Source organism: Dendropsophus ebraccatus, chromosome 1 (assembly GCF_027789765.1).
Source record: "Dendropsophus ebraccatus isolate aDenEbr1 chromosome 1, aDenEbr1.pat, whole genome shotgun sequence".
Lineage (NCBI taxonomy): Eukaryota > Metazoa > Chordata > Amphibia > Anura > Hylidae > Dendropsophus > Dendropsophus ebraccatus.
This window is the reverse complement of record NC_091454.1, coordinates 127280782-127296870: the sequence shown is the minus strand read 5'-3', so window position 1 is coordinate 127296870 and position 16089 is coordinate 127280782. Positions and strand designations below refer to the sequence as shown.

At 44.6% G+C, this 16089-nt stretch overlaps 1 protein-coding gene across 1 annotated transcript in view; it reads left to right on the top strand.

Moving 5' to 3' along the window:
* CAMK1D (calcium/calmodulin dependent protein kinase ID) overlaps positions 1-16089 on the top strand; it is a 253457-nt gene that overhangs the window by 188129 nt on the left and 49239 nt on the right. The window lies entirely within an intron of this gene.

Below are 16089 nucleotides of genomic sequence, written 5' to 3'. Positions count from 1 at the left end.
CTCCTAGTCTTGGCTTTAAAATGTGTTTAAAAGCAACATGTAAAAGCACCCTTAGGCTATGTTCCCAATTTGCCGTCTCGTTAAATATACAGACACTATTTATGATCATGATCATTATTAGCGGCCGTCTATCTTACAAGACAGTTGCCTTTCCATTATTTTCAGGAAATGGGAACATAGCCTTAGGCCATGCTCCAATTACAGGATCATACTGGAAAAGACAGCCGTCTGTTAATACTGACGGCCGCAAATACTGATCATGATCATTATTAGCGGCCGTCATTATCAATAGACAGACGCCTTTCCCTGATATAGGAAGAAGCAGGCAGGAATGTAGGCAGCAGTGGCGTAGCTACAAATGAGTCAGACTAGGCAGCTGCTTTCGGGCCCAGGCTCCCAGGGGGCCTGTAAAACTACTGGAAGATCTCACTTCTGATAATAGCCCATGCAGACGCTGAGGGTGTCAGCTGTATATCACTGGCTGTGCTTATTATTAGACGTCAGGGGGCCTGAGTGTTCTGCTCCCGCTTTGTGTTTAGATGTCCTGGTGATTTCTTTCCTCTCCCTATACCATCCCCTGCCCCACAGTGACCTCACACAGATAATGCTGTGGAAATTACCGGGCTTGAATTCTCCAGCTCCCTTACATATCTAAAGAGATAAGAAGTAGGGTTTTTCAGAGGTCAGTTATTGAGGTAATCAGTAGAGGGTGCGTTCACATGTGCAGGATCCGCAGCAAATTTGATGTTGCAGATTTGAAGTTGGAGATTCAAAGCAAAGCAAATCTCAGTTATCAAATCTGCTTCGGATCTACATCAGATCTGTTGCGGATCTGCTGCGGATTCCAATCTGCACCATCAAATCTGCTGCAGATCTGCTGTGGATCCTGTACATGTGAACACACCCTCAGGCAGGACTTATGGCCACATGCTCTGTCCACATCTTCGGATTTTCAATACATTTTTGTAAAAAGAATGCTGCATTTCTATGGAATCAGAGCTCGTGGACACATTCATTGTGGAACCCTGCTAATGGTAGATGGTAATAAGGATGTCTCAGCATCTGGACTCATATGCAAACTCCACAAATCACCTGCCAGAGAGGCCACAGTGTAAGGGAGGTAGGAAATATACTGTGTATAGGTAGAGTAATATAAAATATATTAGTGCAAAATACTTCCTGCATGTGTAGATGTACTGTATAAGCATTGGCTGGATAAAGGACATTATGGAGCTGTTTGTTTGCTCTATTCTGTAGATTTCCCCAGAACAATTTCCCCACGGCATTTCTGTTTTTAAATCCACATCAGATTATAATCTGCTTCAATATTTTGATCTGGAAGGGGGCCCGTACTTCCCCTATAGCCCAGGGCCCATGGTACCCTTAATCCCCCCACCCCCGCCTCATACACACACATCTGGCCTGGTGACGTCACAGGCCAGATGAGTATATGGGGACCGTATAAGATTCATGGGGCCCCATGAATCCTAGCTATGTCCCTGGTGGATAAGTAATGTATTAGTTTGCCTAAAGTCCGGCAGTGGCTACTTTCAGCAAAATGAAAATCTGCTGTGAGGCTGGGTTCACACTATGTATATTTGAGGCTGTATGTTTGAGGCTGTATAGCAACCAAAACAAGGAGTGGATTGAAAACACAGAAAGGTTCTGTTTACATAATGTTGTAGTTAAGTGGATGGCCATCATTTAATGGCAAATATTTGCTGTTATTTTAAAACAACGGCTGTTGTATTGAAATAATGGAAGTTATTTACCGTTATATGGCGGCCATCCACTCAATTTCACCATTGTGTGAACAGATCCTTTTTGTGTTTTTAATCCACTTCTGGTTTTGGTTGCAATATGAGGACTACAATACTGACTGAAATATACGTAGTGTGAACCCAGCTAAAGTTGTTATCCCAAGACTAAAACTTACCACCCATCTACAGGATAGTCGGCAAGTGATCATTGGAAGTCTGACTGCTGGAACTCCACGGATCACAAGAACGCGGGTCCTTGTCTCACAGGCTTCTGTAGGTGGCAGACCCAGAGGCAATTGTTTGGCTTTTAGCTTCTAAGGCACCCACTGGAACCTCACAATTAATTTGATTTGGCCTTCAGCTGCCTCTCCCTGTCAACCCCATAGTTGCAGTGTCAGGACTGCAGGATCTATAGGGTTCAACTTCCTAAACCGGCACCAGTATTGGTCCCGGCAGCTGTGGCAGGAGTGCAGCTACAATGAACTGCCAACTCCCACCAGAGATTCCATGTACTCAACTTTTGAGCCAACAGAATGGCCGTGACAAATATTGAACATCCTGATGTACAGATACACCATGGTGTGATAAGGGGTTAAAGCCAATAGAAGTCAGTGGGTTGAATTTGCATTTGCATAGTTCATATTTATGTACTTGCTTTCACATCTGGATTTTGACAATAGTGCCGAAATTCGCAATTCTTTAACAAAATACAGAACAAATACAATGCGGGGAAAAAAACACAATAATCGAAAAAAGAAAAATCTATACTGCACATTTTAATATAGAAGTCTGAATGGGCCCTTATACATAGATACTGCTTGATAAACAAATACTGTGCTGGTGTCATAGCCTGTAGGTATAATTTGCTATGTTACTATGACAACCAAAGTGTTGTATATCATGTTTCATTATACAGATAATGAGAAACACATAATTGCACATTTTTTTCCCCTGAGATGCATGACTTTTAACCATTCATTTTAGGTGTAAATTCAAAATGTACATTATAATGAAAAGTTTTTTTCTCCTTTCTAGATGTTGAACCTCCTTCCTGAAATGGGCATACTATTACATAGAACATAGCTTAGTTCTTAAAGGGGTTTTCCCATCTCAACTAATATATTTATATACAAATGATAAGAAAATGGAGATTCAGCTCACCTAGGTGTAGTCCGTTCTGTGCAGTAACATGTAGGGTGGAGGGTGCACGGGTATCCGGTGCTGGCCAGGCACTAATCACATGAAAATGGAACGAAGAAAAGGAAGGTGGACTCCGGCACTTCAGACGAGGAAATAAAACTTAACTTTTAATAAAATAGATTAAAACATGTTGTCCAAGAACTGACCAGGTCAGTTCTTGGACAACATGTTTTAATCTATTTTATTAAAAGTTAAGTTTTATTTCCTCATCTGGAGTGCCGGAGTCCACCTTCCTTTTCTTCGTAATATATTTATACTTTATAATTTTTGAAAATACATTCAATAAAGGGAATGTGTCACCTAAATTTTCTTTTACTGTCTTTACAGTCGGTATCTTATACTTTACCTACTCCTCTGTACCGGTGCAGCAAGGCCGTCGTTGCCATCTTGATGACGTCCCTTGCGTTTCAGCGCTTGGACGCAAGTGACGCCATAAAGATGGCGGGGCCCGGCCTTGCTGCACAGAAACAGAGGATTGGGTAAAGTAAAAGATACAGACTGCAAAGGCAGTCTGTATCTTCATGAATAGACTTAGGGAAAGATAGACTTTTATATTAGGGACAGTGAAATTTAGATGATAGGTTCTCTTTAAAAACAATATTTAAACAATGGGTAATTTTTGATGACACATTCCCTTTAAGCTTGTTCTCTAGGCACACCAGTCTTAAATTCGACTCTGCCCCCGTTTACCCTGCTGGGTTTAATAGGAGGCGCATGCCTCTTAGTTAAATCCAGCAGAACCTGCTCCTGCTTCAGCGGGCACAGAAATCTACACCTGCTTCTGAGCAGGTGTAGATTTCTGCCGTGATTTCTGCCTGCAACTTCACTGATTATGCAAAAGTCTGCAGTGAAATTAGGGCTGTATTCACACATGTTTGAGTGTCATTGCAGTACTACAGCGTCTTCAAAACAATTATGCAGTAGCACAATTAAATGATGCTATCGAGGTATAAACAGTATAGCCCATGTAAGATAATATTGGATAAAGCCCTTATTGTGGGGCTCTACTTTAACCCCTTAGCGACCCATGACGTATCTGATACGTCATGGTGCCGCGGGGGGTGTTCAGAACGGCGCTGATCCCGGCTGACATGTGCAGCCGGGCAGTGCCTCTATTAGCCGGCGCGGGTCCCGTTGCTAATTAAGCCTCTAAGTGCAGCTGTCAAACCTGACAGCTTAGAGGCTTCAGAACTCAGGTCCCTGGTGTCTAGTGGGACGGATCGCATCGCGGGGGGGAGATCCTTTCTTCTGCCAGTGCCAGGCCTCAGCATCGGAATGACGCTGATCCCGGTTCGGCAATAGATTGCTATAGCCTGCAGCAGGCCATAGCAATCTATGGCCGATCTCATCGATCTTTGCTGTGTATATACACAGCATTGATCTCTATGAGAGATCAGTGCTGTGTATATACAAGTCCCCCAGGGGGGCTTCTAGTTACAGTAAAAATAAAAGTAAAAATGTTTTTTTATTAATAAAAAATCCCCTCCCCTATTAAAAGTCCAAATCACCCCCCTTTTCCCATTTTATAAATATAAATAAATAAACAAATAAACAAACATGTTTGGTATCGCCGCACGGGTAATCGCCCAAACTATTAATTAATCACATTCCTGATCTCGCACGGTAATCGGCGTCAGCACAAAAAAATTCCAAAGTGCAAAATTGCGCATTTTTGGTCACATCAAATCCAGAAAAAATTTAATAAAAAGTGATCAAAAAGTTGCATATGCGCAAACAAGGTACCGATAGAAAGAACGCATCATGGCGCAAAAAATGACACCTCAAACATCCCCATAGACCAATGGATAAAAGCGCTGTAAGCATGGGAATAGAGCGATTTTAAGGAACATATATCTGTTAACAATGGTTTGAATTTTTTACAAGCCATCAGATAATATAAAAGTTATACATGTTATATATCGTTGTAATTGTAACGACTTGAGGAACATGGATAACCAGTCAGTTTTACCATAGGGCGAACGACGTAAATCCAAAACTCCCCGAAATCAAAACAAATTCCTTTTTTTTTCAATTTGACAGCGCCAATGATTTTTTTTCCGGTTTCACAGCATATGTTATGGAAAAATAATGCCTGTCATTGCAAAGTACAATTGGTTTAGCAAAAAATAAACGCTTATATACGTCTCTAGGTGAAAAAATGGCCTTTTAAACAAAGTGGAAAAAGCAAAAGTGCAAAAACGAAAATTGGCTTTGACCTTAAGGGGTTAAAGATAAAAGGTGCTCGGTCATAATACATGTGTGGAGATGAAAAGAAAAAAAATATTTAAAAAGTTCTTTACTTTATTCCAATATCTGCATTACAGGTAGAGAATACAGTGCTGTGTGGTGTTACAGGTAGTAACAGTGCACGGTGTGGGACCACAATGAAATTATAAAGTGCTGCAAGTAATTCAGAACCACAATGAAACTACAATGTGTGAATACAGCCTATATGTTCAGGGAATGGGAAGGGTAGAGGACTGTTATGAACAGCTGAGGGAAAGCATTGCATTCTGGAACCTGTAGTACTATGTACAACTGCTCAACCAGGAAGTACAGCCACACAACACAGAAGGGAGACCCCCAAAACAAATGCATTTGTGGTAGTTTCAAAACTGGGATAGACAGGTAAGCAATGATATAGGCTTCTGCAGAAGGTTTATTATTTTTTTTTACCTGTACCTGGAGTTCTTTATAAGTTGTCTGTTGTTGTTTTTTTTAATCTGTATTTAGTATATAGATCTGTGAGTTTTTAGTTACAAGATTAACAATTTTTTGGCTCTGAAATGTTGCTAAAATTTTAATTAGGCAAATTGGAATGAATCTGGGTCTGTAATATGGAAGTGTGAATGAGCCTTTACTCTGACAGGCAGTAATGCTTTGGAATGCCAAATATTTCAAACCTCTATGTAAGCTATGAGACAATTGCAGCTTCGAGTTTTATAGTTAGACAAAAATAAAGTTAAAAGGAGCCCTTCAGCCCTGACATTGGGCAGGAACTCCCCTACCTAGGAGCAGCGATGGTCACCCTCTCCTGACTGTCCCGCTCCACATGCCATTCCTGTCATGTAGAAATCGGTGTTGTGAGATTTCTACGCAATGGGACTGGATCTGCCAGAAGATGGTAAGTATCCCATGATGTCTGCTGGGTTATGGTGGGATGTTGCCTGCTGTGGGCTGACTGGTTCCCTTTAAACAAAGTTTTAATTTAAAAAAAAAGAAAAAAAAATTTGAATAGTAAAAATGATAGTTAAGCATGTAATGTTGCACTGCAAATTTTGTAACACAGACAAGAAACATTGACCATATACTGTACGTGCCCCCCCCCACACACACACACATACACATAAATGAATACATGTCAACAAATAAATAAATCGTATGCCAAAATGGTATGAATTAAAAGAGGATTAAAGGAGGAGTTCTGCAATTTTCAAAATTTTTCAGCCTACAGGGGCATGGGGGAACATAATAAACAATCACTGGCAGCTGCCAGTATCCAGTTTGGAGCTACCCTCAGTGCCAGCTACAGTACTTAAACATTTAAATGCTACTGTCAAAATTGACAGCAGTATTTAAATGGCTTTCTATTTCTTTCATTGGTTGTCTATTGGCCAGATCTGTTCTACAGGCAGCCCTGAGGCACTCTTCTATGCCTCCAAGGCTGCCTGTATTCAGTAATTGTTAGCGGCTGCCTTTCGCAGCCCCTAAAAATCAAGTACAGATGCTATGGATCAATGCAGTACATATGTACTGCAATGATTACTATAAGCAATCAAGGTTTTGCTCATAGTAGTCCCCTGGGGGGGGGGGGGGGGGGGCTACAAAAGTGTATAAAAAAGGTTTTCATCCCATAATAAAAGTTTAAATCACCCACCTTTTCCTATATTAACCCCTTCATGACCCAGCCCAAAAGGGCCTAAATGGCAAGGCCAATTTTAATTTTAGCATTTTTGTTTGTTTCCTTCTTACCCTTTACGAGATATAGTCCCTTTATTTCTCCATCTACAGGAGTATGAAAGGGCTTGTTTTGTTTTTTTCAGGAACAAGTGTACTTTGTAATGGCGCCTTTCAATGTACTATAAAATGTATGACGGTACCCCAAAAATATTATTTGTGGAGTAAAATTAAAAAGTAAAAGAAATAAATTCTGTAACTTATGGGGGGGGGGGGGGTCCCATGTCGACATAATGCCCTTTTTGGTAAAACTGACATGTTATCTTTATTCTATACATCAGTCTGAACACAAGGATATGCATGTTTTCATAACTTTTCTAATGTTTTACTTCTTTTTTTTTCACCTATGGGGCTGTATGGGATGTCATTTTTGCGCCATGATGTCTAGTATTATTATATTAGTATAATATTTGTGTACATTGGACATTTTGATCATTTCAAATTATTTTTTTATATATAATGTAGCAAAAAAAAATCTGCAATCCTTGTGTTTTTTCCCTCCTAATATTTACATGGCATATGGCTACGACATGGGTCGTCTGTTGAGCGATGACCATGCCATACATCATAGGTCTTCCAGGGGTTAAAATACAAATAAACAAAAATAAACATACATGCTATCTCCGCGTGCGGAATCGCCTAGACTATTAACCTTTTGAGGACCAGGCCCAAAATGACCCAGTGGACCGTGCAAATTTTGATCTTAGTGTTTTAGTTTTTCCCTCCTCCCCTTCTAAGATCTCTAGCACTTTCAGTATTCTATCTACAAGGCCATGTAATGGCTTATTTGTTACAGGATTAGTTGTACTTTGTAATGGCGTCTTTCATTTTACCATAACATGTATGATGGAACCCCAAAAATATTATTTATGAAGATATAAATTGATGAAATCGTAAAAAAGAATGCAATATTGGAACTTTTGGTCGGTTCCTGTGTCTACGTAATGCACTATATGGTAAAAGCGACATGATACCGTTATTCTATAGGTCAGTCCGAAAACAACCATATGCAGGTTTACACAGATTCTCTTATGTTATATATTTTTTTTTTATGAAATCCTTTTTTTTGGCAATTAATTATTAATGAAATGGGCCTATTGTGACGCTTATAACAGTTTTATTTTTTCTCCTATGGGGCTGTATGGGGCGTCATTTTTTTCGCCATGATCTCTAGATTTTATTAATACCATATTTGTGAAGATCGTACGTTTTGATCACTTTTTATAATTTTTTTTTTATATATAATGTAACATCAAATCGGTAATCAGCACACTTTTTTCCCTCTTTTCGTGCACGACGTTCGCTGTTCGCAATGACGCTTGTTATATTTTAATAGATTGGACAATTTATTTATATAATGGGAAAGGGGGTGTTTTAAACTTTTATTGGAGGAGGGGCTTTGGGATGGTGTATTAGTGATTTTATCCTTTTTTTTTTTTTACACATTTTAAGTCTCTTTGGGGGACTTTCACATACATTACTTTGATTTCTACACTGATCATTGCTATGCCATAGGCATAGCATTGATCAGTGTGATCGGCAATATGTTCATTGAGCCTGTCTGTGCAGGCTCAGTAAGCAGATCGCCGGTTGGACCGCACGGAGGAAGGTGAGAGACTACCTCTGGCAGTCTGTTTCAACGATCGGGACCCCTGCAGTCACACTGCGGGGGTCCTGATCGGTAAGTGACAGGGGACTCCCCCTGGATGGCTACCATTTCCATAGGTTATTTTTGCTTTGTCCTGTTCATATTGAACATAATATCAGTAGCTGTGACAAATGACTAGATTAATTGAAAAAAAATTGTGGTAGTTTTTAGAGCAGTAGGACACTTGTTTTAAGTACATATTCATATTTGCAGCGTCCAGAAAAAATATTTGACATCCAGAAGCACCTATTAACTTTGTTTCCTGTTTCCTCCCACGCAAGTTATTGCTGAAGCTTTTGACTGCTCTGAAATGAATTGTTTCATCAGCACACTTCAGTACACTTCTACTCCTGCTGTGCGTGTCACTCTCTCATTATATTACTAGATTATGAGCACCATCAGAGACAAATCTGTTTCATATTGCTTTAAAATCAGTTTGGAGCACTTATAATCTGACACATCATGCATTTTATATAGTAAACATTAAGGATATTTAGTCATCATTCGCACATCTTAACCCCTTCGTGCTGCAGCTAGTTTGGGCCTTAATGACCAGGCTAATTTTTCAAAATCTGACCTGTCTCACTTTATGCTCTTATAGCTCAGTGATGCTTTAAAGTATGCTAGCGATTCTGAGACTGTTTTTTCGTCACATATGGCACTTTATGTTAGTGGCAAAATTTGGTCACTACTTTGTGTGTTTTTTGTGAAAAACATCAAAATAATCAAAATATCATGAAAAATTTTAAAAAATTGCATTTTATGAACTTTGAAATTCTCTGCTTCTAAAAAAAGAATGTCGTAGCACATAAATTAGTTACTAAGTCACATTACCAATATGTCTTCTTTAGTCTGGCATAATTTGGTAAACATATTTTACTTTTTTAGGGTGTTATGGGGCTTAGAAATTTATCAGCAAATTATCACATTTTCATGAAAGTTTCCAAAACTGATTTTTTTAGGGACCAGTTCTTTTTTTAAATGAATTTAGAAGTCTGGTATCCTGAAAACCCCCATATGTGACCCCATTTTGGAAACTACACACCTTAAAGAATTAATCTAGGGGTATAATAAGCATTTTAACCCTACAGGGGCTGGAGGAAAATATTCACAATTAGGCAGTAAAAAAAATGGAAAATTAAAATTTTCCAATAATATATACGTTTAGATTAAAGTTTCTCATTTTCAAAAGGAACATGAGAGAAAATGCACCCCAAAATTTGTATCGCAGGTTCTCTTGAGTACAACGGTACCCCATATGTGGGCGTAAACCACTGTATGGGCACACAGCCGGGCTCAGAAGGAAGGGAGCGCCAATTAGCTTTTCCAATGCAGATTTTGCTGAAGAAGTTTCTGAGCGCTAGTTGCGTTTGCAGTGCCCCTGTAGTGTCAGCAGAGAGGAAACCCCCCATAAGTCACCCCATTTTGGAAAGTGCACCCCTCAAAGAATTCATTTTGGTGTGTGGTGACCATTTTGACCCCACAGGTATTACAGGAAAGTATTCAAAAGAAGACAGTAAAAATGAAAAACTCGAATTCTTCCAATAATATGTTCATTTAGTTTTAAATTTCTCAATTTCACGAGGAACAAGAGGAAAAAAGAACCCCAAAATTTGTAACGCAGGTTCTCCTGAGTACAATGGTACCCCATATGTGGGCATAAACTACTCTATGGGCACACAGGAGGGCTCAGAAGGGAAGGAGCGACAATTAGCTTTTTCAATGCAGATTTTGCTGCAGAAGTTTCCGAGCGCCAGGTGCGTTTGCAGTGCCCCTGTAGTGCCATCAGAGTAAAATCTCGCCATAAGTCACCCCATTTTTGAAAGTGCACCCCTCAAAGAATTCATCTTGGTGTGTGGTGACCATTTTGACCCCACAGGTATTAGAGGAAAGTATTCAAAGGTAGACAGTTGTCATGCCCGCGGCGGCGTCCCGTGTTCCGGGCCGCCGCCGCAACCTCCTCCTGCCTTATGCAGCCGCCGGGGTCCTTGTGCAGCGACCCGGCGCTGCTGCTAGTTCGGCCCCTCGGGGCGCCTCACCTCTCCTCCGCTCCTGTCTCCGTCTGTGCCGGCCGGCGCGCGCGTCCCCGCCTCCTAGGGCGCGCGCGCGCCGGCTGTCTCAGATTTAAAGGGCCAGTCCGCCCCTAATTGGTTAGTTGCACCAATCACTCCCTATATATTCCAGCCCTGCCCCACTACAGGTGTTGGAGCCTCTACATGCTTCCCATAGCGTTTGGCCCAGCTCCCTGTTGTTCCTGATTCCTATCCGCTACCTAGTCCCTGTTCCTGATTCCTATCCGCTACCTGGTCGTTAGTCCTTGTTCCTGGTTCCTGCTCCCCTGTTACACCATTGCTCCTGTGTTCAGCCTGTCACCTGCGGTTACACCTACAGACCTCTGCCAGCACCATCTCCCGCCTACTGCTCCTGCCACGCCTCGCCTGCCGTCACTAGCAACCAAGCCAGGGGTAGCGACCTGGGGGTCGCCTGCCGCAGCAAGTCCATCCCGCCTTGCGGCGGGCTCTGGTGAAAACCAGCGGCCCCTTAGACTCCGCTCCCTGGTGAGGTTAGTGCCATCGCTGGTGTCGGTCCAGTGGATCCACTACTCCAGGCGTTACAGTAGGCTCCAACCATGGATCCCGGCGAGGTGCCTGATATCCACGACATAGCCCAAGTGGTCGCCCAACAGGCTCAACAAATCCAGCAACAGTCGCAGCAGATCCAGCAACTCACTGCCGCCTTACAGCAGCATACTACAGCCCAGTGCACACCACCTCCTGCTGCTTTTTCTACACTTCGACTGGCTCTCCCAAGCAAATACTCTGGTGACTCCAAGTTGTGCAGAGGATTCCTGACTCAGTGCACCATGCATATTGAACTTTTAAGTAGTCAGTTTCCCACCGAGCGCTCTAAAGTGGCTTTCATCATCAGCCTATTGGAGGGTAGAGCTCTGGCCTGGGCCACGCCGCTGTGGGACCGAGATGATCCTGTTGCTGCCAGTCTCCGAACCTTCCTAGTCGAGTTTCGCTCCGTCTTTGAGGAACCTGCCCGTGCCTCTTCAGCTGAAACTGCTCTCCTCAACCTCTCTCAAGGGAGCTCCTCTGTTGGTGACTACGCCATCCAGTTCCGCACCCTGGCAGCAGAATTAGACTGGAATGAGGCCGCTCTAATAGCCACCTTCATGAGGGGCCCGTCCAGTCGTGTGAGAGACGTGCTTTCCGCACGAGACCTACCTACCTCCCTGAACAAACTCATCCTACTGGCCACCAGGGTCGATACTCGTTTTTCTGAGAGAGAGGAGGAGGTCTGGCATGAACGGCGACTAAGCCTGTTCCGTCGCCATCACCAGCTGGCGCCGGTCTTCCAGAATCCTGACGTTCCGGTGTCCCAGACGACTCCTGAGATTCCTATGCAGGTGGAACGGGCTCACCTGACGCCTGATGAAAGAATTCGTCGTCTGGAGCTGAATCTCTGCCTCTACTGCGGTGGTTCGGATCACTTTCGGCTGAGATATCCCCAACGTCCCCAAGCGTCCGGGAAACGCCAGCACCTAGGTCCGGTGGGAGAGGTCCCCCTGAGTGTGAATGCCACCTCTCCAAAGTTGTCTGTGCCAGTCTCCATCCAGACACCCTCAGGACAAACTCTCCAGACTACTGCCTTTCTCGATTCTGGGTCAGCAAGCAATTTTATTGCAGCTACATTGGTCCAGAGATGGCGGCTAACCGTGACCCCACTAGCCAGACCCCTGACTATCTCCTCGGTCACGGGCGAGATTCTTACCGACCATGTGCACTACCAGACCGCACCTCTAGTCCTCCAGGTGGGCACTTCACATCTGGAAAAGATCTCCTTTTACGTCCTGCCCCATTCTTCTTCCACCATCCTCCTGGGACTCCCTTGGCCCCTAAGCTGGACTGGAGAACCGGGAAGATTCTCAGTTGGGGTCAGGACTGTTCCAACCAGTGTCTGAGGTCACCTCAGCCCAAGTGCTCTATGTTGTCACCCGAGCCCGCCAAGCCTTTTGTCCGGCCTACCGGCGGAATACCAAGACTTGCCTGATGCCTCCATCTGCAGGCAAGAAAGAGGGGGAGGCCAAAGGGGGGGGGTACTGTCACGGCCGCGGCGGCGTCCCGTGTTCCGGGCCGCCGCCGCGACCTCCTCCTGCCCCATGCAGCCGCCGGGGTCCTTGTGCAGGGTCCCGGCGCTGCTGCTAGTTCGGCCCCTGGGGGCGCCTCACCTCTCCTCCGCTCCTGTCTCCGTCTGTGCCGGCCGGCGCGCGCGTCCCCGCCTCCTAGGGCACGCGCGCGCGCCGGCTGTCTCAGATTTAAAGGGCCAGTCCGCCCCTAATTGGTTAGTTGCACCAATCACTCCCTATATATTCCAGCCCTGCCCCACTACAGGTGTTGGAGCCTTGCTTCCCATAGCGTTTGGGAAGCTTCCCACATGCTTCCCATAGCGTTTGGCCCAGCTCCCTGTTGTTCCTGATTCCTATCCGCTACCTAGTCCCTGTTCCTGATTCCTATCCGCTACCTGGTCCCTAGTCCTTGTTCCTGGTTCCTGCTCCCCTGTTACACCATTGCTCCTGTGTTCAGCCTGTCACCTGCGGTTAAGCCTACAGACCTCTGCCAGCACCATCTCCCGCCTACTGCTCCTGCCACGCCTCGCCTGCCGTCACTAGCAACCAAGCCAGGGGTAGCGACCTGGGGGTCGCCTGCCGCAGCAAGTCCATCCCGCCTTGCGGCGGGCTCTGGTGAAAACCAGCGGCCCCTTAGACTCCGCTTTCTGGTGAGGTTAGTGCCATCGCTGGTGTCGGTCCAGTGGATCCACTACTCCAGGCGTTACAACAGTAAAAATGAAAAACTCACATTTTTCCAATAATATGTTCCTTTAGTTTGAAATTTCTCAATTTCACGAGGAACAGGAGAGAAATGTCACCCCAATATATGTAACACAGGTTCTCCTGAGTACAACGGTACCCCATATGTGGGCATAAACCACTGCATGGGCACACAGTCGGGCTCAGAAGGGAAGGAGCGCCAATTAGCATTTTCAATGCAGATTTTGCTGCAGAAGTTTCTGAGCGCCAGGTGCGTTTGCAGTGCCCCTGTAGTGTCCGCAGAGTAAAATCTCCCAATAAGTCACTCCATTTTGGAAAGTACACCCCTCAAAGAATTCATTTTGGGGTGTGGTGAGCATTTTGACCCCACAGGTATTAGAGGAAAGTATTCAAAAGTAGACAGTAAAAATGAAAAACTCGAATTTTTCCAATAATATGTTCCTTTAGTTTGAAATTTCTTAATTTCACGAGGAACAGGAGAGAAATCTCACCCCAATATATGTAACTCAGGTTCTCCTGAGTAGAACGGGAACCCCATATGTGGGCATAAACCACTGCATGGGCACACAGCCGGGCTCAGAAGGGATGGAGCGCCAATTAGCATTTTCAGTGCAGATTTTTCTGAAGAAGTTTCTGAGCGCCAGGTGCGTTTGAAGAGCCCCTGTAGTGTCAGCAGAATAGATTCCCCCCAAAAGTCACCCCATTTTGGAAAGTGCACCTCTCAAAGACTTCATCTTGGGGTGTGGTGACCATTTTTACCCCACAGGTATTAGAGAAAAGTATTCAAAATTGGCCAGTAAAAATGAAAAACTCGAATTTTTCCAATAATATGTTGGTTTAGTTTGAAATTTCTGAGCTTCTTCTGAGTAAAACGGTACCTCATATGTGGGCATAAACCACTGTATGGGCACACAGCAGGGCTAAGAAGGGAAGGAGCGCCAATTTACTGGAACAAAACCGCAGCTAGTAATGGTTATTAGAATAGCGCAGTTACTAAAATAAAATAAAAAAAATGAGATAACAGGTAATGTGGGGTGGTTACGGACAGTCTGGGGTGGTTATGGGCAACCTGAGGTAGATACAAGTAATCTGGGGTGGTTACGGACAACATGGGGTGGTCACGGGCAACCTGCTGTGGTTACGGCAACCTGGAGTGGTTACAGGCAACGTGGGGTGGTTATGGGCAACGTGTGGTGGTTACGGGCAACCTGCAGTGCTTACAGACAATCTGGGGTGGTAACAGGCAACATGGGGTGGTTACGGGCAACGTGTGCTGGTTATGGGCAACGTGTGGTGGTTACGGGCAACCTGCAGTGCTTACAGACAATCTGGGGTGGTTACGGGCAACGTGGGGTGGTTACGGACAATGTGGGCTGGTTACGGGCAACCTGCTGTGCTTACAGACAATCTGGGGTGGATACGGGCAACGTGGGGTGGTTACGGGCAACCTGCAGTGCTTACAGGCAATCTGTGGTGGTTACGGGCAACGTGGGGTGGTTACGGGCAACCTGCAGTGCTTACAGACAATCTGGGGTGGTTACGGGCAACGTGGGGTGGTTACGGATAAACTGAAGTTCTTATAGGCAATCTGGGGTGGGTACCTGTAATCTGGCATGGGCACCGCAATCTGAAGGGGGTCATTGGCAATTTGGGGTGGTCAGAGGCGCCGTGGTGTGGTCAGAGGCGCCATGGCGTGGTCAGAGGCGACGTGTGGTGGTCAGAGGCGACATGGCGTGGTCAGAGGCAACGTGCGGTGGTTACGTGCAATCTGGGGGGTTACATGTAATCTGGCGTGATTACGGGGAACCTGGGGGGGTTATGTCCAACCTGGAAGGGTTACAGACAATCTGGGATTGTTACTGATAAACTGAAGTGCTTATAGGTAATCTGGGGTGGGTACATGAGGTCTGGGGGACACTTTTTTCATCTCCCCCACGCCGTAGATTCACGGCGGGGGGAGATGAAAGGCGGCGGCGGCACCGGTAATCCCCTTTACCGACGGCCGCTGCTATAACGTCCGGGACAGACCCCACACACTGCCCCAACCCCTCAGCTACCTCCGGTAGCTGGGGAGATGGGGTGGGGGCCGTCCCGGCCCCACAGCCTTATTCTCTGCCATCGCCGTAAAAAGCTGATGGCAGCAGAATAAGGACCCTTAGTGACCGCCGTAAAAAGCCGTATCGGCGGTCACTAAGGGGTTAAGGCAATACAACATGTGTAAAAGAAAAAAGACAAAGTCTGTAACAGGTATGGAAACTTAACAAACATATTTGTTTAATACAATGTACATGTTTAACAAGGAGGTGTCTTGGGCGATATCAATAAAAAAAAAGTATTGACTTCAGCTATTTCCTCATAAGAGGAGGGATTAGTTAAAAGGGTCTTGTTAACCCTTTAAGGACGGGGCCACTTTTTGTTTTTGCGTTTTCGGTTTTTCCTCCTTGTGTATATAAGGCCATAGCACTTGCATTTTTCCACCTAGAAACCCACATGAGCCCTTATTTTTTGCGTCACTAATTGTACTTTGCAATGACAGGCTGAATTTTTGCATAAAGTACACTGCGAAACCAGAAAAAAATTAAAAGTGTGGTGAAATTGAAAAAAAAAAACAACGCATTTCTTTTATTTGAGGGGATTGTGTTTTTACGCCATTCGCCCTGGGGTAAAACTGACTTGTTATGCATGTTCCT